This window comes from Nuphar pumila, chromosome 15 (assembly GCF_984573655.1).
Source record: "Nuphar pumila chromosome 15, dmNupPumi1.hap1.1, whole genome shotgun sequence".
NCBI lineage: Eukaryota > Viridiplantae > Streptophyta > Magnoliopsida > Nymphaeales > Nymphaeaceae > Nuphar > Nuphar pumila.
This window is the reverse complement of record NC_143263.1, coordinates 54,560,768-54,585,281: the sequence shown is the minus strand read 5'-3', so window position 1 is coordinate 54,585,281 and position 24,514 is coordinate 54,560,768.

Here is a 24,514-nt window from a genome sequence, read left to right as displayed (position 1 = left end):
TCCTAAGGTTTGCATGAAAATGTAGCTGACATATGTTAGAATAAAGACTTAGATTATATAAAAGCAAAGCAAAGGCACAAATTCGATCGGACGAAGACGGGTCCCATCACGGTCGCCAAAACTGTGATCATCGCAAAATTTTTCCTCTCTCTTGTTGGTTTCTCTCTCTTCCTTCTCTTTTCCTTTTCTAACCTCTATTCTCCTCCTTTTTGAAGGGAGAAGAATAAAAGAGAGAAAAGAGAAAGAGAAAAGAAAAGAAAAGAAAGAAAGAGAGAATCGGAACTCTTTTGCGGGTTTTCACTTGACCTTAATTTGAAAATATTTAGAAATCTAACTCGCCTCCGTTTTGAAAATATTGCCGGAAAAATAGACAGACGGGATTCGCTCGTCGGTACGAGGTTCGACCGTTCCTGGTGCCTTTACCAGGGGTAATCGAACCAAGGATTGAATCTATGCCTTTTGCTTTGCCTAAATATAATCTAAGAATTTATTCTAACTCTAAATGCACAAAGAATCATTGCTTGTGCAATGCAAGGATGTATGCTCTTTTCGAAAATTGATTTGGAAATTTCCAAGTATTCTGAGATGAACTTGATAAGGGAGTGAAGAAATGATTTGAATCTTAACTTTAGAACATGAGATAGATCAGAGAAATTCTAAGTTTTTGAAGTGAATCAGAGTTGGAAGAATAAATCTCGATTTTGGAGAAAGAATAATTTAAAGCTTTGAAATGGAAGAAAATAAAGTTTCAAAATCAAAATCGACCTTGAATTTGATTTTGATTTTAAGGAAGGAAATAAATACTTGAGATGAAATTGAATTTGGATTTTTAAATTTGGAATGGATATGAGATAATCAAATGGTATTTAAGAATAGAAAATGGATTTAGGGAGTTCAAATGAGATCTGAAAATGGACTTGGATTTGAAATCTAGATTTTGAAATGGAATTGGATCCTTAAAATGGATTTAAGATCTGAGATTTGAGGTCCGATGTAAAATCAGATTCTGGATCATAAGATGGATTTGGATCTGAAGTCTGAGATCCAATGTGAAATTGAATTCTGGATCCTATAAGGAAATTGGATCTGAAGTCTAAGATCCAACGTAGAGTTGGATTCTGGATCCTAACATGGATTTGGATCTGTGTTCTGAGATCCAAAGTGAATTTGGAGTCTGGATCCTAAAGGAGAATTGGATCTGAAGTCTGAGATCCAAAAGTGAAATTGGACTCTGGATCCTAAAAAGGAATTGGATCTGAAGTCTGAGATCCAAAAGTGAAATTGGACTCTGGATCCTAAAGAGGAAGTGGATCTAAAGTCTGAGACCCAAAGTAGATTTTGAGATCTGGATCCTAAGATGGAATTGGAGTCAAATTCAGAAGATGAATAAAGGACTTTTAAATTGAACTTAAAAAATGAAATTTAGAATTTTGAATATACAAACGAATTTCAAGGTCCAATTAGACCTTGAATTTTTGAATTTGGAATTTTGAATAGAAATTGAATTTGAAATCTCAAAGTTAAATTGAACTTTTGAGATTGGAAATGAAATAGAATTGAAAAATGAAAAAAAGATGAATTGAATTTTACAAGAATTAAAGATTGATTGAAGAAGATATTTACATCACTTGGAGTTTTTGAAAAGGGAATTTTGAAAATATGATGCAGTTCTATCCTAATTGATGAATGAATTTGAAGAATTTGAAATTAAATTTTGAAAAGCTATTTCATTCTTTAGATGAATTAAAATAAGATTGAAAATATAATACATCCTTGACTATGGTCATTGGATGTATTATATAATAATCTATATTTAGATTCAAGTGAAGAATAAAATACATTTTGGTGCTTTTATAGAGTTTAAAATGAAATTAACTCTCAATATACCCTGACTATGGCCATTGGTATATATATCAAATTAATTCTAAGTTAAAACTCTAATAAAAGGAGGAAATATTTGAAAATATGATGATTTTGAAGAGGATCCAGTGTGGATCCAACGTTATTTTATAAAAGGTAAAAATCCTAAGTCTTGTTCATATCCTGACTATGGCCGTTCATGTAAATCATCAACTTAGGACTAGTTTACCTCTTATGAAATGGTGCACGTGCCATTCGTGTTTCACCATTGTGTGAATTTGAGAAATGAAGGAAAAATGTATGCATAACAAGTAATTCATGATATTTACAATGCTCATTCATTCTATCTAAGACTGGAAATATAGAATTTTCATTAATATCTAGCTTATTACAATGTTGAACATTGAAAATTTTCTAATTTTCAGCTTTTCTCATGTTCCTGCAAGATAGAGTTCGCACAAAAAATGAGATTTAAAGTGTGGGTGTAAATGACCATTCAAAATCTTGCACAATATTTTTACTCATATTCGAATGGGAAAGGCATGCGGCCTACCCTGCATTTATTAGAAAATACACGTATATATATGGATACATACTTGTATATATATATGTATATATATAGACAATGCTGTAGTTAAATGAACACCTACGTGTAACGAGTGAAGACAAGGGTCAGGATGGTCCAAGATGAACCATCGTGGGATGTAATAAACACAGCTATTCATGATGCAGATGACGGCTTACCAGATGGATTCTATGGCATTCAATGATACACCTAATCCTTGAACCTACCTGAGGATGGAGGCATTCATGGCTGAGCCTTCAGTGTACTTGAAGTAATGATATACGACTCAGATCTGAACAGAGAGACATATACTTAATACTTTATGACTAGAATGCTTATCGGACTTAAAACGCATGATAGCATTTAAGCCACTATACTATAGGTAAATAACAATGGTGGATGTACAGCCATATGACACACAGGAAAGTGAATCTGGCTATTGGGTTAGTATTGGATACTATTGTATACGCAGGAGAGTCACAGCAGGGTTTAAATACTGCTGAAGGTGCCAAGATAGAATTCATATCAATATTTAGCATAGCTGTGGACATACGAGAATTATAATCAGTGGTAGGCACTGTTATAAATACCCTGAAATAACAGCCACAGCAAGGCTGGGCCCTGTTATAGGCAACCGAGGGCTGTAGCAGTGCTTGTCACTGCTACAAATGCTAAGGTGAAAGCCACAATAAGCACTGTTTGTAAGCCTATGAATGTTACATCGACTAGGACAACAAGAGAAAAGGAAAAAAAAAAGGGGGCGAAAACTGTGAATGACAGATAACAGCATGAACGTGAAAAATGAAGATGCTTGTCAAATGTATAGGTACAGAAAATGAAAAAGGTTTTCACAATAAAATCAGGAAATTCTACCATGGAATCTGGTTAAAAAGCTAACAATCATATACGTGAGAATATTTATTGAAGCAAAATCATCAATAACGTAGATGGAAGCAGTGATATAGCAGGCCCAAATCTTATGACAGATATCAGGCTCATTTTGCAGTAAAACCAACATCCCCTAGGCAAATCATGGGAAAATTTAAGCAAAGCTTTACAGCAATTTCACAACATAAATTTATATTAAGTCAAGCAATTGATAAAAGATGTATGTTGGAAGGGAAGTTTCAAACCTGCTGTAGGCCGATATTGTTTGTAGGTTACCGATAACCTGCAGCGAATAGACATTCATTCAATCAGAAATCGGTTCGCAATGGTATTAACAAGATGAGCTCCAATGGTGTTAGCAGGTGGGTTTTGGTGGTGTAATGAAGTATATGAACGTAAAATTACAGTAGGGAGTACTTATGACAATGATAGTGCGTATGGTGGGTGCGGGAGGTGTTGTACCTGCTGAAGGCGCAGCAAGATATACTGCAAAATGGTGTGACAGAGATGCCAGGATAGAGAGACTATACCGAATTCTCTCCCAGATTCTTACTACTTCTCAAGGCAGTCTTAGCAGCAGTCAAGACTCAAGAATCATCGGCAGGGCAAAGGTCTTCATGGAAATCGACACTATCAAACCAATGTCTAATATGACTGAACCGTGTACTACAAATCTCTCACCTGATCACAAGGTGGTGGAACTGGGATCGGGTTACTGGGGCTGAATGAATTCTGTGCGAGGTTTTAAAACCTCATGGAGCCTAACACAAGACATTTCTGCTAGAGATCGGAAATAACCTCCTTGCATAATTGGTGGGCTGGAGCATGATAGGGACACATACAGCAAAATAGTGTTGATATGGGCATGCTAATGACAGTACAACAAATGATTATTAACTATTAAAATACAGCAGGAAAGAGGAAAAAAAAATGCTAACAGGTAATCTTCTAAAATTTCCTGCAATGTGGATGTTTTTCCATAACTGAACAGAAGAATATGAGACCTGCATCATAGAGTCTGAATAATAGTCAAAGGAGATTTTCTGACTTTTGAGAGTTAAACTCACCGATAATGCTGTATTGGATTTCTTCTTACTCGAAGACATGCGTGCATACATCATTATGATTCATGACGTAAAATGTCATTGATATTTTACATATATATATTTTTTTTCTTAGCAGAGACAAGAATGCCCAACCTCCGGTAGGAAATAACATTGTATTATTGACCTTATGCTTTTGTCTCCAATTGTGAATCACATCACCCCTTTCAACTGAAATTTTTGTTTTAGATCCTCGTGATTCTCTTATTAAGCAACGTGCTTATATATTACATCTGAAAGATGACGAATCAATAGTAATCCAGAGGGGAGCTAATCTTCTTCTTAAACTGAAATATCAGAACCAAGGGGGGGTTCTAATGAGAAAACATGGATGGTAATTTTCCCATGGCTGCATCTGAAGCTTTTCCAACAACCAACCAAAACATTCAGAACATTCCTACCCTTTCAGCTGTACAGGGGAAGAAAGAGATCGATGACACAGATGATATTTTAACATCACGTAAGGGTCCTGAGCAAGCATAGAACATGAGACAAGAGAACAACAATCCAAAAAATAAAAAATAAATGTGATGCTTAACATATAGCCAATATCTGAAATGAAAACAATATATCAACACATGGACTTTAGGCAGTAAACGAACCCAAACTAAATTTTTTTTTTTTAATGGAATCAATTGATTTGTTTGATTCCAGTGGGTGGAGATTATTACAAAGAATGTTTGAAATTCTACAATGTTCTAGGAAAAGCGAACATTATATGATTAAAACAAATGCATCTAGTGCCCACTTACCCTGGAGCACCTTAGTGTCTGAACGTGTGTGGATTTTACTTATGAAATGGCGAAATGATCTTTTTGCAATGAAGTAGTAAATGCAATAAATGGAATTGCCAAGAAATGTAAGCAACTGTGATGAATCGGGACACGGATTGAGTAGATATAATATACTGGCTGGCGTAAATCAAAGAATTAAATGCCTAACCAGATATCAAGATGGACACGAGAAATCTAAAATAAATAAATAAATAAAAGGTAAATGAAGGTCAAAATACCGTGGATGGTTAAAACGAAAGTAAGGAAAATGGTTTATCAGTAAGAGTGATCGTGATATCAAACAAGAAATCACGATTTAATATGGAAATCTCGATGTAAACGGGCAATTGAAAAACCAACAAGATCCAAATTAAAAGAAAAAGATTAGAATGAAACGAGATATAGGAACAAAATGCAGAATGATGAAGCCTGATGCTGGATGGACTTGAAACTAACAGAAACAGGAAAATAATCTGAATAACAAGGAAGAGAAAAGAAAAAAAAGAAAAAAAAAGAATCGAAAATCAGAATGCATGTTGATCTGCTAGAATTCCAATACTAAATAGGGGATCGAAGCTACAAAAAGGAGATACGTATATAAAAAAAAAACTAACTATAAAAGGAAAAGAGTAAAACGAAATCAAAAGGAAAAATCAGAGGAGAAATTCCAACGAAAACTACAATCGAGATGGAAAGAAGGGAACCACAGATCAGAATTAGAAAAAAAAATTACAAAATAAAAAAAATGTTGGAACTAGGATATTCCGGTCGATGTTGCATGTACATAGGTCGATCTTGTTGCAAACAGATCGATTCTATGCGTATGCTTTGAAGAAGAAGAAAAAAAAAAAAGAAGAAGAAGAAAAGAAAAAAAAGAAAAAAAAAAGAAAAAGAAACCCAAAAAAAAAAAAATGAAATGAAAGAAGAAAACACAAAAAAAAAAAAAACGTTGCTTACTTTAGCCCTGGCGTCGTTGGCTGGTGGGCTTCCTTCAGCTGATAGGAAGAGGAAACTGATAATCTTGCCTCGAAGGAACTGGAAGGAATTTTGTTCCTTCTCTCCTTTCTTCAGACTTTTCGTGGTTAGCTTGGCTCCACTGCTGATTTCTCTTCAGTTGATCAAAAGGAAGAGATGAGAAAGGAGGGGCTGATGGACACGAGTTTGATCTTTCAGAGAAAGACTGGATGGTGTGGGGGTGAAGCGTGATGCTGATAGATGCTTCGTCAATATCCTTCCTCCCGTAGTTCTGCTATCAGGGCGATGGACCCCCTTTCGTGGTTTAGGGGAAAAACCAGGAAAACAAGAAGAATAGCGATGGAAGAAAAGGAGGTGATCAGGATGCAATGGCGGGGTGAGATGCGGATCCCCCGGGCTTCCTCTGCGTTCCCCTTTTAAAGTGGAAGAGGAAGGCTCTGGAAGAAAGGGGGTTCTTGTTGGAGATTGACGGGCGAGGACGAGGCGAGGGCAATCGATGGCCATGGGATGGAGGACACTGAAGGATAGTTCGAGAAGGGGATTCTGTTGGGAATCAAGGGTCATCCGTGGAAGGTGATGATCGAAGGGTAGATGAAGGCGAACGCACATGGGGTTGGCGGGGAGAGGAAGAAGGCCTGTGAGGCCGTTGAAGATGAACGGAGGAGGCCCCAGGCCATGGCGATCGAGGGTGGCTGAAGAAGAGGGAGGTTGATCCGACGATTGGCGGAAGATGGAATGGTTTGGAGGAGCGAAAGCCATCGAGCAAGGCGGCTGGACGATGAGAGGAAGGGCGAGAGTTAGGGTTTTCAAAACCCTAACTCGAATCTTAACATCGAAAATGAGCTTTTTTTTCCAAAAAAAAGGGCTTCTTAAAAAGGTTTTTTTTTTTTTTCTAAAATGGGTTTTCAAAAACCATTTTTTTTCGCAATTTCCTTCATTTATTTCTGAAATTTTTTGTTCTTTTCTCAATATTTTTATTTTTTTTGTATTTTTGAAATGAAAATCTAAGATTTTACGAGAAAACAAAGATTAGACACTAATTTTTTGTATTTTTCTGAGAAATATTTACAAAAGTATTTTTATGAGAATTTCGGACCATTTTGGGGAAATTTCTTCAGAAGAATGGGTTTTGGACCCATGTTTTAAGAAAATATTCGAGTTTTAACACTTGAATTGAGAAATACAATACAATGGATCCAAACGGATACCGGACGAACTGTCTGAGCTTTTCAAAAGTTATTTTTGATAATTTTGAGAATTTGATTTAAAATTGGATAATGAAGCTCAGATTTGGATTTTGATGTAGATCCGGATCCGAAATTGAGTCAGATATGTAAAATGAATTTAATTCCAACAAAATTTGAGAAATAAAAAATGGAATTTAGATTTAAAGCCGACTCAATTACCCAAAAGATGGGAGAAAAGGGCAAAAAGGGGATATTTACAACATTTTGAAAAATTTGGGGTGTTCACAGTACACAAGATAAGGAGCAAATGGATATTGGACAGTGGCTGTTCCAAACATATGACTGGAAGGCCGGAGTTATTTTCCACCCTCCAAAATAAGGATGGAGGAACCGTCACCTTTGGTGACAATAACAAGGGAAAAGTGATAGGTATTGGTAATATTGGTAATCCAAAATTTCCCTTGATAGAAAATGTTCTTTTAGTGGATGGTTTAAAGAATAATTTAATATCTATTAGTCAATTATGTGATAAAAGGTTTTCATGTTTCTTTTGAAAATGATTTATGCTTAATTTCTGATTTTCAATCTAAAAAGATCATTTTTAAAGGTAAAAGAAGAAACAGTGTGTATGAACTATATCTAGATGAATTACCCTCTTTTAATGAAAAATGTCTTATTGTTTCAAATGAAATTCAATGGTTATGACATAAGAGACTTGGACATGTTAACTTTAAAATTATTTCAAAATTATCCAAGAATGATCTTGTAAGAGGCCTACCTAGAATACCATATAAAAAGGATCACTTATGTGATGCTTGTCAAAGGGGTAAACAAATCAAGAGTTCTTTTAAAGCAAAAGATATAGTTTCAACAAAACGTCCTCTTGAACTTTTACATTTAGATCTATTTGGACCATCTAGAATTCAAAGTTTGAATGGTAGCAAGTATGCTTTTGTTATAGTAGATGATTATTCTCGGTTTACATGGGTGATTTTTCTAAAAAGCAAAAATGATGCTTTTTCAGAATTTTCTAAACTTTGTAGAAGAATTACAAATGAAAAATCTACATCTATTATTAAAATTCGTAGTGATCATGGTGGTGAATTTGAAAATGAATCTTTTCTAAAGTTTTGTGATTTACATGGTATCTCTCACAACTTTGCTTTTCCTAGAGCGGCTCCACAAAATGGAGTTGTTGAAAGAAAGAATAGAACTTTGCAAGAATGTGCTAGAACCTTGCTTCAAGATAAAAATTTACCAAAATATTTTTGGGCTGAAGCAATTAATACAACATGTTATGTCTTAAATCGTGTTCTTATTCGACCAATTTTACATAAAACATGTTTTGAATTGTATTATGATCGTATACCAAAGATCTCATATTTCAAAATTTTTGGTAGTAAATGTTTCTTGTTAAATACCAAAGATAATCTTGATAAGTTTGATTCAAAATCAGATGAATCAATATTTCTTGGATATTCTTTTAGAAGTAAAGCATATCGTATTTTCAATAAAAAAACATCTTGTATTGAAGAATCTCTACATGTTGCATTTGATGAGAATTGTGAGCAGGTTATTCCTCTAAGCGAAGAAGAAGAAGCAATACTTCAAGAAGAACCCTTGATAGAGAGTACTTCTCAAGAAAATATTCCTCTTCAACCGGTTTGGAAAGAAGTTCCTAATCATCCACATGAACAAGTTATTGGTGAAATAAAGAGTGGTGTCCAAACTAGAAGGCAGTTAGAAAAATATATTGCAAATGTTGCTTTCATATCTAAATTAGAACCAAAGAATATCAATGAGGCATGTGATGATGAATTTTGGCTTTTAGCCATGTCTGAAGAACTTAACCAATTTACTAGGAATGATGTTTGGGATCTAGTTGATAGACCAAAGGATCATCCAGTAATTGGAACAAGATGGGTCTTCCGAAATAAGCTGGATGAAAATGGTGAAGTCATTCGTAACAAAGCAAGGCTAGTGGCACAAGGCTATAATCAAGAAGAAGGCATAGATTTTGATGAAACCTATGCACCAGTGGCTCGATTAGAGTCAATTCGTATGATGCTTGCTTTTGCTAGTTACATGAACTTCAAGTTATATCAAATTGATGTTAAGAGTGCATTCTTAAATGGACACATCAATGAAGAAGTTTATGTAGAGCAACCTCCAGGCTTTGAAAATGAGAAATATTCAGAAAAGGTCAACAAATTGAAAAGAGCTTTGTATGGACTCAAATAAGCACCAAGAGCGTGGTATGAAAGACTACGAAATTTTCTAGAACAATCTGGTTTTTCCATTGGTCGGGTAGACTCCACTTTATTTATTAAACATTTTAATTCAGATATTCTTATTGTGCAAATTTATGTTGATGACATAATATTTGGTTCTACTAATGATTCTCTTTGTAAAGAATTTGCTAAGGCTATGCAGGAAGAGTTTGAAATGAGCTTGATGGGCGAATTAAACTACTTCCTTGGAATTCAAATAAAGCAAACTGAAGAAGCAATCTTTATCAATCAGGCTAAGTGTAAGACCCATAATTTTTCAGTATCTTTCTGAAGAAATTCACGAGGCATTTTCAAGTAAAAATAGCACCTGAACCCGAAATACGAATCAGATCGATTTGTACGAGCCAGTTATACTTAAGATATTCGTCGCTTTGCGAATATATGCTCAAACACTCTATAAACCATAACTTCCTACCTAAACGAAATCAAAGGATTTCCTCGAGCCAACTTTCTTAGTTACGTTAATACGAAAAGAATGGCGTACTCAAAATTTTTCGGAAAAAAATCGCCGAAAACCCGAAATTTTTGCGGGACCCACAGAAATGTTGGTGGGACCCACATAAATATTCCTCAGAAAATATCTTGTGGGACCCACAAAATATCCCATGGAAATATCTAGTGGGCCCCACCTCAAAAGGAACCTCTAGGAATTAAAATATAGCTCAGGGGTAAAAGGGGCATGGAAAAACCCAAGAGGAGGTGGGCTTGGGCTATAAATAGCCCTCCCCACTCTCTCTCTTCTCATAATTTTGACCCCCCCTCTCTCTCTTGCCTTCTCTCTCTCTCCTAAACCTCCCCTAGTGAGCCCAAGTGAGTCTGAGCCCACCTGACCTGGCCTGAACCCACCTGACCTGGTCTGAGCCTGAATGACCTGGTCCTAGCTCACCTGACCTGGGTATGAACCCACTTGACCTAGTCCTAACCAAGTTGACTTGACTTGAACCTAGTTGGGTTTAAAGTCAAAGTCAAAGTCCCTTTTTTGTCCAGATTTCGGTTTGGATTTCTGAATCCAGACTTAGCCTACTTGAGCTGAGCTCGAACCTGCTGAACCCAGTTGACTTGGACCGAACCCTGTTTTGTTCAAACCACTTAGGTTGAGTAGCTTGACCTACTCTACCTCTTTCTCAACTAAGTTAGCTTCATCTGACTTAGTCTGACCTCTCGAAGGAAGGCTCGAAGCCAAAGAAGCAACCCAGAGCCGTTTCTTCCACGATTTGAAGTAAGTTCGCTTCGTTGATCCATATCTCTCAAGTATATGATTGTTTGTATATAGAATATACTTTCTGAAGTAGTATCTTGCTTTAGTTCTTGATTGAGCCCTTTTTGGACACTTCGGTGTTCACCCGCTCGTCTCGGAACTATCGTCGGATATATCTATGTTCAAATACGCAGTATATGCATTTTTAAAATGGTATCTCGCCCTAGTTCTTGGTTGAGCCCTTCAGAACACTTCGGTGTTCACCCGCTCGCCTCGTAACTATCGATAGATACAGATCTAGGTGTATATCTGCTGATTCTGCCGACGCGTCTTATATCGCACAGGCTATGTAATTTACCTTTGCCGTCGCGTCGTATGATGCCAAGGCTCCCTGTTTTCTGCACTTCCGATTACTGCACTTCCGATTATGCATTTACTTACGCCGTCGCGTCGAACGATGCCAAGGCTCCTGCTTTCTGCAATGTATTTACTTACGTTGTCGCGTCGAACGATGCCAAGGCTCCTGTTTTGTTATATATGTAGAATATTTCGTTCAGTTACACACCCTGAACAATAGTATATTCATTTCCTTTACGCCGCCGCTGTATAAAGCACAGGCTTCTACTTATATTACATATATGGCGCGTAAGTGAGCGTTCAAATGGAGATCAAATCGCCAATGCGATTCCCTTACCGCTCCTCGTGCAAGATTCTGCTTGACGAATGAAGCCCCTATTGGAATGGCTTCGCCTTTTGGCAAAATGCTCTTTACGTAAAGACTAAATCAATTACGTATGGCCTGGCTATGGCCCAAGGTTCCTGCAACCTTGATGGATGCAAAGTACGCACAACGGTGCGCATCCATTTCCCGAGTTAAGCGTAGCGATTTCCCACCACAGAGGGGAGATGCCGCTGAAATGGATAAAAGAAAACATACACTTTCTCCGTTAAAGAGAGGAAGTGCTACTGAAATTCCTGAAGGAGCTAGGAATGGCTCAGAAAGAACGTAGCAGAAGTGCTACCCAGTTATGGAACGCCTTCTATGATGTAGAAAGGTTCGTCACACCACTGCCAGTAGAGCAGAGACGGTGTTGACAGAATGGTTGGCAGAAGAGCTACCAAAACTAGTTAAGTGGCACAATGATGTCCTTTGTTGGAACGATGTCAGAATGACTCGTCTCCCTGGCACTTGCAAGGGCACCATACTTGTAAGAGTCGTTGCGCCAAAGTAGTGGTAGCACCTTGACGAGGTCCTGAGCTCGTTGCGTAAAAATACGCCGAGTAGCCGATCCGTAGAGATCGAGTCATGTGCATGCTCATTGAGAATTATCAGACAACCAGACTCGTAAGGGCCGCTGAGCCGGAGTGTGTTGTTTCCATCGAAAGAGGTGAAGTGCTCGTCAAGGCCGAAGTGTCGAGAGCAGAGTTAAGCATGCATATGACTCGAGTCATGTGAAATAAGCATGAATAAAACCTTTGTTCCACGGTGAAAACCGTGTGGTTGATTGGGGTCGGGTACATACTTTTCAAAGGCTGCCCTATAGGCATGCAATGTTCGTCAAGTAATTGTAAGACCGGCAGGCCCCTTTCAGAATTTCTCACCGAGGAAGACGGTGATGGCGCAGCCTTGAGTGACATATATTTCACCCAAACCTGATAGAGTTCATTGATGGCCTTCGTCACTCAGAGGTATGGAGGTCATGGTTATCCTTAAATATCTAAGGATTGAACCCAACTACTCCAGTAGCAGAATGCATTCGGATACCTAGTAAGGCTCTCTTCTGGTATGCTGTACCGTCCTACTAGGGGGATGGGGTCAACAGGCCTCTGGGGTATCTAAAACACATAGAATAATCAACCCTCAGATCGTCGCGTTGTCGCCCAGATATGAGTCCCCTAAGCCCAGGGGGAGGTGCAATTATCGAAACAAAGCATTAGCTTAGGTACAGCGCTACTTTGAATTTATGAGTGGATGACGTTGTTGAGTCAGTCCTGCATAACCTTTGTGAAGGTGTCATGGTCGGTATACTACTGTACCGATTGGGAAAGAACCCCATTGATATCCGTACGACTAAGTGAAGCTCGGAGAGCTGTCTTTAGATTCGTAGGATACGGATGTGCCAAGCATAAAGGCTTGAGCTAGACATCCATTCGTGACTCTGAGAAAGTCAAGGCTAAGTCGTGGAGACTTAAGCGGTTATTCTAACTCACAGCCTTGAAGAGGCTTATGCGAAGTCATGAAGACTTGCGTGAATGTTCAACTCATAGCCTTGATGAGGCTTTTGCGATATACGCTAAGTCATGGAGGCTTGAGCGTCGTATTACGAACTGCGACCCTGAGTGGTCTATGCATTTACTTGAGTTGAATAGATAGGTGTTTGCCTACTTACCAGACCATCAGAGGTTCTGACCCCGTTTAATGGGGATTTCAGGTGTTGAACCTGCGTGGCAATATGCGGAGCAAGGCGGCATCGAGTTCCAGGGTTTCTCTAGACAGAGTTGTACTGCTTCCTTTTTATTGAACCTTCACTGCTTTTCTAAGCAGTAGTGTTGTAATAAATATGTGCTTTCGATAAAATGGAACACTTTAGTGGTCAATGAGTTGCTTGGCCACATACCTGCAACGTGCTCGGAGTTTTCTAAAACCGACGACTCATTATCGTCCTATTTCGCTGCTAAAAGCTTTTCTAAGTTCCGGTGCAAAGAAAAAAAAAAAAGAGATTCATAAAAACTTTAATTTAGCTTTGTTTTGGAAATCCGGGGCGTTACAGAATTGGTATCAAAGCATGAGTCTGAGAAACCTGGTTCAAGATCCGTCGTGTTTGCGGTATCGCACTGTAAGTATAAATCTTATACTTTCTCTGATTTTGGTATATTTGCGTGAATAGATAAATGGCTCCTAGGACAAGGAGAACCATGTCGAGCGAGGAGTCCCATACACAGGGCTTCCTGCTAGAGACACTCAACAAGCTTGTGTCTGCCATTCGCGAATCAAGACAAGCACCAGCCCCGCCTCGCAACGAGAACCTTGGAGGAATAACTTATGAGAAGTTTCTCAAACTCGACCCATCAGTTTTCGTTGGCAGGGCCGATTCAGAGCTCGCAGAAAGCTAGATCGAGAAAACAGAGCGTGCATTCCTGGTATTGGGAGTACCAAAGGATAGAAAGACTAACTTCGGCACATATAGGCTGAAGGATAATGCCCGAAAGTGGTGGGATACCACTAAGATTATCTAGTTCTCACATCACGAAGTCATTCCTTGGAATGATTTTCGGAGAGCATTTTTGGATAACTACTTCCCGTTGCACTCCAGAAATAAGAAAAAGATAGAATTTTTGGAACTAGAGCAGGGTGGTATGAGTCTCATCGACTATACTACCAAGTTTCAGAATCTAGAGCGCTATTGCTCCCGATTATTCGACACCGATCAAGAAAGGGCTGATAAATACATAAATGGATTGCAAGGAGGGTTGCGATCTCATGTGATAACAAGCATGCCCTCGACTTTTCAAGCTGCAGTGGCAGCATCTTCAAAGATTAGCGAGGATTGGGCGCGATCTAAGGTGACCATAGCAAAGAGGGCCGTAGTTGATGGTCGGAACAATAAGAGGACGTTCCCAGGTGGCCTTGAATCGCAATCACCTTTGTATAAAAGAGATTTTCAGGAAAAGAATTTCACTCCACCGGCCCAGCGGCCATTGCAGATGGTAGAAGCCAATCAGCCCTACCGACAGTCTAATTTTCGATGCCCGAGGTGTAGCTCAGATCATCCCGGAGGGGTTTGTCCTCACGATACAGGAGGTTGCCTGTATTGCGGCAAACCAGGGCATCGTGTAACAGAATGCCGCAAGAAGGCCTCAGATCTTCAACGAAGAAATATGGGATATGGAGGACCCTCTCAACAACAACGTCTGCCATTACCTGGGGCAGAGCAGAAACCCATGGCAGGTCGTGTCTATGCGGTGACAGCCGAACAACTCACGAATGATGACCATATCAAGGAATCTGGATACCTTGATAGATAGAGTTGTAATGGGTAAAAAGCGATTGAAAGACAAGATCCAATGAATGCTTGAGACAAGTGGCTTATGACCTTGTGTACGGTCATCTGGATCGATATGTATCATTGCTCTCTAAAGTAATATTGGATTTGTTAAAATTAAATCTTAAGTGCTTATGCCCAAAATTTATGGCTATAGACCACATGATTGAGAAATTAAGTTTGCGTAATTAGAACGTTAAAAGTTACTTAATAAAATAAACCATCGAGGAATTGTTCCCAAGAAGAGAGTCCTGTGAGGTTTTACATATTCAAGATCAGATCGTCTAGCCAGAGTGAGCCTGTGAGGGTATACAGCTCTGTGCGAGTGTATATGTTCCAAAACCAGTAGCTTGGCTAGTATGATTCTGTGTGGGTGTACTGATCCAATATCAGGTAAGTCTGACGAAGGCGAACCTGTGAGGAGGTACATTTCCAATACCAGGTAGTCTGACAGGGGACTTATTCTAATATGGTTAATGTAAGACCCGCAATTTTAAAGATAACTCTGAATAAATTCCTGAGGCATTTTTCCAGTGAAAAATAGCATTTTTATCGTAAAGCGAATCAAACTGATTCCTGTGATCCATATATATTTAGGATATTCGTATCTTCACGAATATATGCTCAAACACTCTGGAAGTCATAACTTCCTACCTGAATAAAATCAAAGGATTCCTGCGAGCCAACTTTCTTAGTTGCATCAATACGAAGATAATGGCCTACTCAGAATTTTTCGGAAAAAAAATGCCGAAAACTCAACTTTTTTGCGGGACCCGCAAAAATATTGGTGGGACCCACAGAAATATTCCTCAAAAAATATTCTAGAATATTCTAGAATATTCCAGAACCTTCCAGGGAATATTCCATGGAATATTCCTTCTAGATAAGATCAAACAGTCAGATGGATAAGATCAAGCTGGATTTCTGAAAAAGGCCAAGGGTATTTTGGTCATTGGGGTTGCTTAGGGGCTAAGCAACCTCACCTATAAAAGGAGGAGACCCCCCTTTGAAAAAATCGCCAACCCCTCCTCTCCTTTGCCTTTTCTCTCTCCTGAAACCTCCCCCAGTTGGTCTGAGCCTGCCTGACTTAGCCTGAGCCTGCCTGACCTGGTCCTAACCCACCTGACCTAGGTCTGAACTCACCTGACCTAGATCAAACCCAGTTGACTTGACTTGAACCTAGTTGGGTTGGAAGTCAAAGTCAAAGTCCCTTTTGGTCCAACTTTTGGTTTGGATTTCTGAACCCAGACTTAGCCTACTTGAGTTGAGTTCGAACCTATTGAACCCAGTTGACTTGGACCGAACCCAGTTTGGTTCAAACCACTTAGGCTAAGCAGCTTGACCTGCTTTACCTCTTTCTCAACTAGGTCGACTTCATCTGACCTAGTGTGACCTCTTGACGGAAGGATCGAAGCTTGTTCAAAGCGTTGGATCATTCGGGAGTCGTTTCTTCTGCAAATTGAAGTAAGTTCGCTTCGTTGATCCATCTCTCTCAAGTATTTGATTGTTTGTATATAGAATATACTTTCTGAAGTAGTATCTTGCTTTAGTTGTTGATTGAGCCCTTTTTGGACACTTCGGTGTTCACCCGCTCGTCTCGGAACTATCGTCGGATATATCTATGTTCAAATACGCAGTATATGCGTTTTTAAAATTGTATCTCGCCCTAGTTCTTGGTTGATCCCTTCAGAACACTTCGGTGTTCACCCGCTCGCCTCGTAACTATCGTTGGATACGGATCTAGGTGTATATCGGCTGATTCTGTTGACGCATCTTATATCGCACAGGCTATGTAATTTACCTTTGCCGTCGCGTCGTATGATGCCAAGGCTCTCTGTTTTCTGCACTTCCGATTACTACACTTCCGATTATGCATTTATTTACGCCATCGTGTCGAACGATGCCAAGGCTTCTGTTTTGTTATATATGTAGAATATTTCGTTCAGTTACACACCCTGAACAATAGTATATGCATTTCTTTACGCCGTCGCTGTATAAAGCACAGGCTTCTGCTTATACTACATATATAGCGCATAAATGAGCGTTCAAATGGAGATCAAACTCCAAATCGCCAATGCGATTCCCTGACCGCTCCTCGTTCATGATTCTGCTTGACGAATGAAGCCTCTATTGGAAAGGCTTCACTTTTTGGCAAAATGCTCTTTACGTAAAAACTAAGTCCATTACGTATGGCCTGGCTATGGCCCATAGTTCCTGCAACCTTGATGGATGCAAAGTACGCACAATGGTGCGCATCCATTTCCCCGAATTATGCATGGTGATTTCCTGCCAAAGAGGCGAGATGCCGCTGAAATGGATAAAAGAAACGCATGCTTTCTCCGTAAAAGAGAGGAAGTGCTGCTGAAAGTTCTGAAGAAGCTAAGAATAGCTCAGAAAGAACGTAGCAGGATACTCTGACATATAGCAGAGTGCTACTCGGTTCATGTTTTGCCTTCTACAAACGTAGAAGGGTTCGTCGCACCACTGCCGATAGAGCAGGGGAGGTGCTGACGAAATGGTCGGCAGAAGAGCTGCCGGAACCAATGGAACGGCATAATGATGTCCGTTGATGGAACAATGCCAGATCGGCTCGTATCCTTGTGCCTGCAAGGGCACCTTGCTCGTAAGGGCCGCTGAGCCGGAGTAGAGGTTGCGCCTTGGCTAGGTTTGGACTCGTTGCATGAAAATACGCCGAGTAGCCAATCTATTTAGATCGAGTCATATGCATGCTCATTGAGAACGGTTACACAACCAGACTCGTATGGGCCGAAGAGCCAGAGTGTGTTGTTTCCACCCAAAGAGGTGTGATGCTCGTGGTGGCCGAAGTGCCAAGAGCGGTGTTCTGCATGCATTTAAATAAGACTTAAGGTCGCACATACCCCGCGGTTGAAAATCGTGTTAGGGGTACCCCCTCAGTAATGACTGTGTTGGGGCGGACTGAATGGGGTCGGGTACACACTCCCGTAGTGCTGAAAGCACGGGCTGCCTAAATGGCATGCTGATTCTGTCCAAGTAATTGTAAGACAGGCAGACCGCTTCAGGAATTATGCTCACTGTGGAATGACAGTGATGGTACAGCCTTGAGTGACATGTATTTTACTTTGGACCTGATAGAGTCCACGATGGCCTCAGTCACTCATGGGTTTTGGGGTCGTGGTTATCCTTATGATCTAAGGATTGAACCCAACTACTGCAAGTAGAGGATGCATCCGAATATGGGCCTAGTAGGGTTCTCCCAGTTGAAACACACTGCCCTACTATGGATAGGGTCAACAGGCCTCTGGGGTATCTAAAATACATAGAATAATCAACCCCCAGAACGTCGCGTTGATGCCCGGACAATAGCTCTATCTGCGTACCAAAGGCGGAAGCGGTTAATTATCAAACAATGCATTAGTTCTAGGTACAGCGATGCTTTGAATGTATGAGTGGATGACGTGTTGAGTCAGTCCTGCATAACCTTTGTGAAGGTGTCATGTTCGGTATACTACTGGACCGACTTGGCAAAAACCCGTATTGTATCCGCACGACTAAGTGAAGCTCGAGGAGTTGTCCTTAGATGCGTGGGATACGGATGTGCCAAGTATGAAGACTTGAGCTAGACATCACTTGAGACCCGAAAAAGGTCATGGCTAAGTCGTGGAGACTTAAGCGGTTATTCAAATCACATCCAGGAAAAGGCTTGCTCTAAGTCATGAAGACTTGAGCGGATGTTCAACTCATAGCCCTGCGGAGGCTCTTGCGATATACGCTAAGTCTTGGAGGCTTGAGCATCGTTATTGCGTATTGCGACCCTGAGTGGTCATTATCGTACTTGAGTTGAATGGATGTATGACTGCATGCTTACCAAACCATCAGTGGTTCTGACCCCGTTTAATGGGGATTTCAGGTGTAGTACCTGCGTGGCGATATGCGGAGCAAGGCGGCATCGAGTTCCAGGGTTTCTCTAGACAGACTTGTACTGCTTCCTTTTATTGAACCTTCACTGCTTTTCTAAGCAGTAGTGTTGTAATAAACATGTGCTTTCGATAAAATGGAACACTTTGGTGGTCAATGAGTTGCTTGGCCACATACCTGCAACATGCTCGGAGTTTTCTAAAACTGACGACTCATTATCGTCTGATTCCGCTGCTAAAAGCTTTTCTAAATTCCGCTGCAAAGAAAAAAAAAAAAAGAAATTCATGAAAATTTTAACTTAGCTTCGTTTTGGAAATTCGGGGCGTTACAGAATTGGTATCAGAGCATGTGTCTGAGAAACCTGGTTCAAGATCCGTCATGTTTGCAGTATCGCACTCTAAGTATAAATCTTACACTTTTTCTGATTTGGGTATATTTGCGTGAATAGATAAATGGCTCCTAGGACGAGGAGAACCATGCCGAGCGAGGAGTCTCATACACAGGGCTTCCTGCTGGAGACACTCAACAGGCTTGTGTCTGCCATTCATGAATCAAGGCAAGCACCAGCCTCACCTCGCATTGAGAACCTTGGAGGAATAACATATGAAAAGTTCCTCAAACGAGACCCACCTGTTTTCGTTGGCAGTGTCGATACAGAGCTTGTAGAAAGCTGGATCGAGGAAACAGAGCGTGCATTACTGGTATTGGGAGTACCAGAGGATAGAAAGACTAACTTCGGCATATATAGGCTGAAGGATAATGCACGAAAGTGGTGGGATACCACTAGGATTATCCAGTTCTCACATCACGAAGTCATCCCTTGGAATGATTTTCAGAGGGAATTTTTGGATAACTACTTCCCGATACACTCTAGAAATAAGAAGAAGATGGAGTTTCTCGAATTGGAGCAGGGTGGTATGAGTCTTATCGACTATACTACTAAGTTTCAGAACCTTGAGCGGTACTGCTCTCAGTTATTCGATACCGACCAAGAAAGGGCCGATAAATATATAAATGGATTGCAAGGAGGGTTGCGATCTCGTGTGATAACAAGCATGCCCTCGACTTTTCAAGCTGTTGTGGCAGCATCTTCAAAGATTAGCGAGGATTGGGTACGATCTAAGGGGATCATAACAAAGAGGCCCGTAGTTGATGGTGGGAACAATAAGAGGACGTTACCAGGTGGCCAGGACTCACGACCACCTTTTTATAAGAGGAATTTTCAAGACAACAACTTTACTCCACAAGCCGCGCAACCATTGCAGATGGTAGAAGCAAATCAGCCCTATCAACAGCCTAATTTTTGATGCCCGAGGTGTAGCTCTGATCATCCCAGAGGGGTTTGTCCTCGTGATACGGGAGGTTGCCTGTATTGCGGCAAACCAGGACATCATGTGAGAGAATGTCGTAAGAAGGCCTCAGATTTTCAACAAAGAAATATGGGATCTGGAGGACCCTCTCAACAAGTACAACAACAACGACTGCCACTATCCAGAATAGAGCAGAAACCTGTGGCAGGTCGTGTCTATGCGGTGACAGCCGAACAACTAACGAATGATGACCATATCAAGGAATCTGGATACATTGATAGATAGAGTTGTAATGGGTAAAAAACTATCAAAGGACAAGATCCAATAATTGATTGAGACAAGAGGCTTATGACCTTGTGTACGGTCATCTGGATCGATATATATCCTTGCTCTCTAAAGTAATTTTGGATTTGTCAAATTAAAATCGTAAGTGCTTATACCCAGAAAATGATGGCTATAGACTCCATGATTGAGAAATTAAGTTTGTGTAATTAGAACGTTAAAAGTTACTTAATAAAATAAACCATCGAGGAATTGTTCCCAAGAAGAGAGTCCTGTGAGGTTTTACATATTCAAGATCAGATCGTCTAGCCAGAGTGAGCCTGTGAGGGTATACAGCTCCGTGCGAGTGTATATGTTCCAAAACCAGTAGCTTGGCTAGTATGATTCTGTGAGGGTGTACTGATCCAATATCAGGTAAGTCTGACGAAGGCGAACCTGTGAGGAGGTACGTTTCAAATACCAGGTAGTCTGACAGGGGACTTATTCCAATATGGTTAATCTCTAGAAGAATGATCTGTGTGTATGAAATAGTTACACAAGATGGCTATGTTAAATAGCCGGTTGGAAGAACGTTGATTCAACAAACTATCGTGGTTGTAGCATGATTTGAACTCAGATATTAGAAACATACCTCATCGATCATGAATCATGATATAAAGTTATGATTGAAATGAATACGATGTTGAACTAAGTGAATAAAATTATGAATCTAACATATGAGAGAAATATCCCGAGTTACGCACTTAGTACTCTTAACTGAATTTTGCGGACGAAATTCCTTTAAGGGGGTAATGATGTAAGACCCGCAATTTTTCAGATAACTCTCAATAAATTCCTGAGGCATTTTTCCAGTGAAAAATAGTGTTTTTATCGTAAAGCGAATCAAACTGATTCCTGCGATCCAAATATACTTAGGATATTCGTATCTTCATGAATATATGCTCAAACACTCTGGAAGCCATAACTTCCTACCTGAATAAAATCAAAGGATTCCTGCGAGCCAACTTTCTTAGTTGCATCAATACGAAAATAATGGCCTACTCAGAATTTTTCGGAAAAAAATGCCGAAAACTCAACTTTTTTGCGAGACCCGCAAAAATATTGGTGGGACCCACAGAAATATTCCTCAGAAAATATTCTAGAATATTCTAGAATATTCCAGAACCTTCCAGGGAATATTCCATGGAATATTCCTTCTGGATAAGATCAAACAGTCAGATGGATAAGATCAAACAGTCAGATGGATAAGATCAAGCTGGATTTCTGAAAAGGGCCAAGGGTATTTTGGTCATTGGGGTTGCTTAGGGGCTAAGCAACCTCACCTATAAAAGGAGGAGACCCCCCTTTGAAAAAATTGCCAACCCCTCCTCTCCTTTGCCTTTTCTCTCTCCTGAAACCTCCCCCAGTTGGTCTGAGCCTGCCTGACCTGGTCCTAACCCACCTGACCTAGGTCTGAACCCACCTGACCTAGATCAAACCTAGTTGACTTGACTTGAACCTAGTTGGGTTGGAAGTCAAAGTCAAAGTCCCTTTTGGTCCAACTTTTGGTTTGGATTTCTGAACCCAGACTTAGCCTACTTGGGTTGAGTTCGAACCTGTTGAACCCAGTTGACTTGGACCGAACCCAGTTTGGTTCAAACCACTTAGGTTAAGCAGCTTGACCTGCTTTACCTCTTTCTCAACTAGGTCGACTTCATCTGACCTAGTGTGACCTCTTGACAGAAGGATCGAAGCTTGTTCAAAGTGTTGGATCATTCGGGAGTCGTTTCTTCCGCAAATTGAAGTAAGTTCGCTTCGTTGATCCATCTTTCTCAAGTATTTGATTGTTTGTATATAGAATATACTTTCTGAAGTAGTATCTTGCTTTAGTTCTTGATTGAGCCCTTTTTGGACACTTCGGTGTTCACCCGCTCGTCTCGGAACTATCGTCGGATATATCTATGTTCAAATACGCAGTATATGCATTTTTAAAATGGTATCTCGCCCTAGTTCTTTGTTGAGCCCTTCAGAACACTTCGGTGTTCACCCGCTCGCCTCGTAACTATCGTTGGATACGGATCTAGGTGTATATCTGCTGATTCTGCCGACGCGTCTTATATCGCACAGGCTATGTAATTTACCTTTGCCGTCGCGTCGTATGATGCCAAGGCTCCCTGTTTTCTGCACTTTCGATTACTGCACTTCCGATTATGCATTATTTACGCCGTCGCGTTGAACGATGCCAAGGCTTCTGTTTTGTTATATATGTAGAATATTTCGTTCAGTTACACACCGTGAACAATAGTATATGCATTTCTTTACACCGCCGCTGTATAAAGCACAGGCTTCTGCTTATACTACATATATAGCGCATAAATGAGCGTTCAAATGGAGATCAAAGTCCAAATCGCCAATGCGATTCTCTGACCGCTCCTCGTTCAAGATTCTGCTTGACGAATAAAGCCATATTGGAAAGGCTTCACTTTTTGGCAAAATGCTCTTTACGTAAAAGCTAAGTCAATTACGTATGGCCTGGCTATGGCCCAGGGTTCCTGCAACCTTTATGGATGCAAAGTACGCACAACGGTGCGCATCCATTTGCCTGAATTAAGCGTGGCGATTTCCTACCAAAGAGGGGAGATGCCGCTGAAATGGATAAAAGAAACGCACGCTTTCGCCGTAAAAGAGAGGAAGTGCTGCTGAAATTTCTAAAGAAGCTAAGAATAGCTCAGAAAGAACGTAGCAGGATACTCTGACATATAGCAGAGTGCTATCCGGTTCATGTTTTGCCTTCTACAAACGTAGCAGGGTTCGTCGCACCACTGCCGGTAGAGCAGAGGAGGTGCTGACGAAATGGTCGGCAGAAGAGCTGCCGGAACCAATGGAACGACATAATGATGTCCGTTGATGGAACGATGCCAGATCGGCTCGTATCCTTGTGCCTGCAAGGGCACCTTGCTCGTAAGGGCCGCTGAGCCGGAGTAGAGGTTGCGCCTTGGCTAGGTTTGGACTCGTTGCATGAAAATACGCCGAGTAGCCAATCTATTTAGATCGAGTCATATGCATGCTCATTGAAAACGGTTACACAACCAGACTCGTAAGGGCCGAAGAGCCAGAGTGTGTTGTTTCCACCCAAAGAGGTGTGATGCTCGTGGTGGCCGAAGTGCCAAGAGCGGTGTTCTGCATGCATTTAAATAAGACTTAAGGTCGCACATACCCCGCGGTTGAAAATCGTGTTAGGGGTACCCCCTCAGTAATGACTGTGTTGGGGCGGACTGAATGGGGTCGGGTACACACTCCTGTAGTGCTGAAAGCACGGGCTGCCTAAATGGCATGCAGATTCTGTCCAAGTAATTGTAAGACAGGCAGACCCCTTCAGGAATTATGCTCACTGTGGAATGAAAGTGATGGTACAGCCTTGAGTGACATGTATTTTACTTTGGACCTGATAGAGTCCACGATGGCCTCAGTCACTCATGGGTTTTGGGGTCGTGGTTATCCTTAAGTTCTAAGGATTGAACCCAACTACTGCAAGTAGAGGATGCATCCGAATATGGGCCTAGTAGGGTTCTCCCAGTTGAAACACACTGCCCTACTATGGATAGGGTCAACAGGCCTCTAGGGTATCTAAAATACATAGAATAATCAACCCCCAGAACGTCGCGTTGATGCCCGGACAATAGCTCTACCTGCGTACCAAAGGCGGAAGCGGTTAATTATCAAACAATGCATTAGTTCTAGGTACAGCGATGCTTTGAATGTATGAGTGGATGACGTGTTGAGTCAGTCCTGCATAAGCTTTGTGAAGGTGTCATGTTCGGTATACTACTGGACCGACTTGGCAAAGACCCGTGTTGTATCCGCACGACTAAGCGAAGCTCGAGGAGTTGTCCTTAGATGCGTGGGATACGGATGTGCCAAGTATGAAGACTTGAGCTAGACATCACTTGAGACCCGAAAGAGGTCATGGCTAAGTCGTGGAGACTTAAGCGGTTATTCAAATCACATCCAGGAAAAGGCTTGCTCTAAGTCATGAAGACTTGAGCGGATGTTCAACTCATAGCCCTGCGGAGGCTCTTGCGATATACGCTAAGTCTTGGATGCTTGAGCATCGTTATTGCGTATTGCGACCCTAAGTGGTCATTATCGTACTTGAGTTGAAT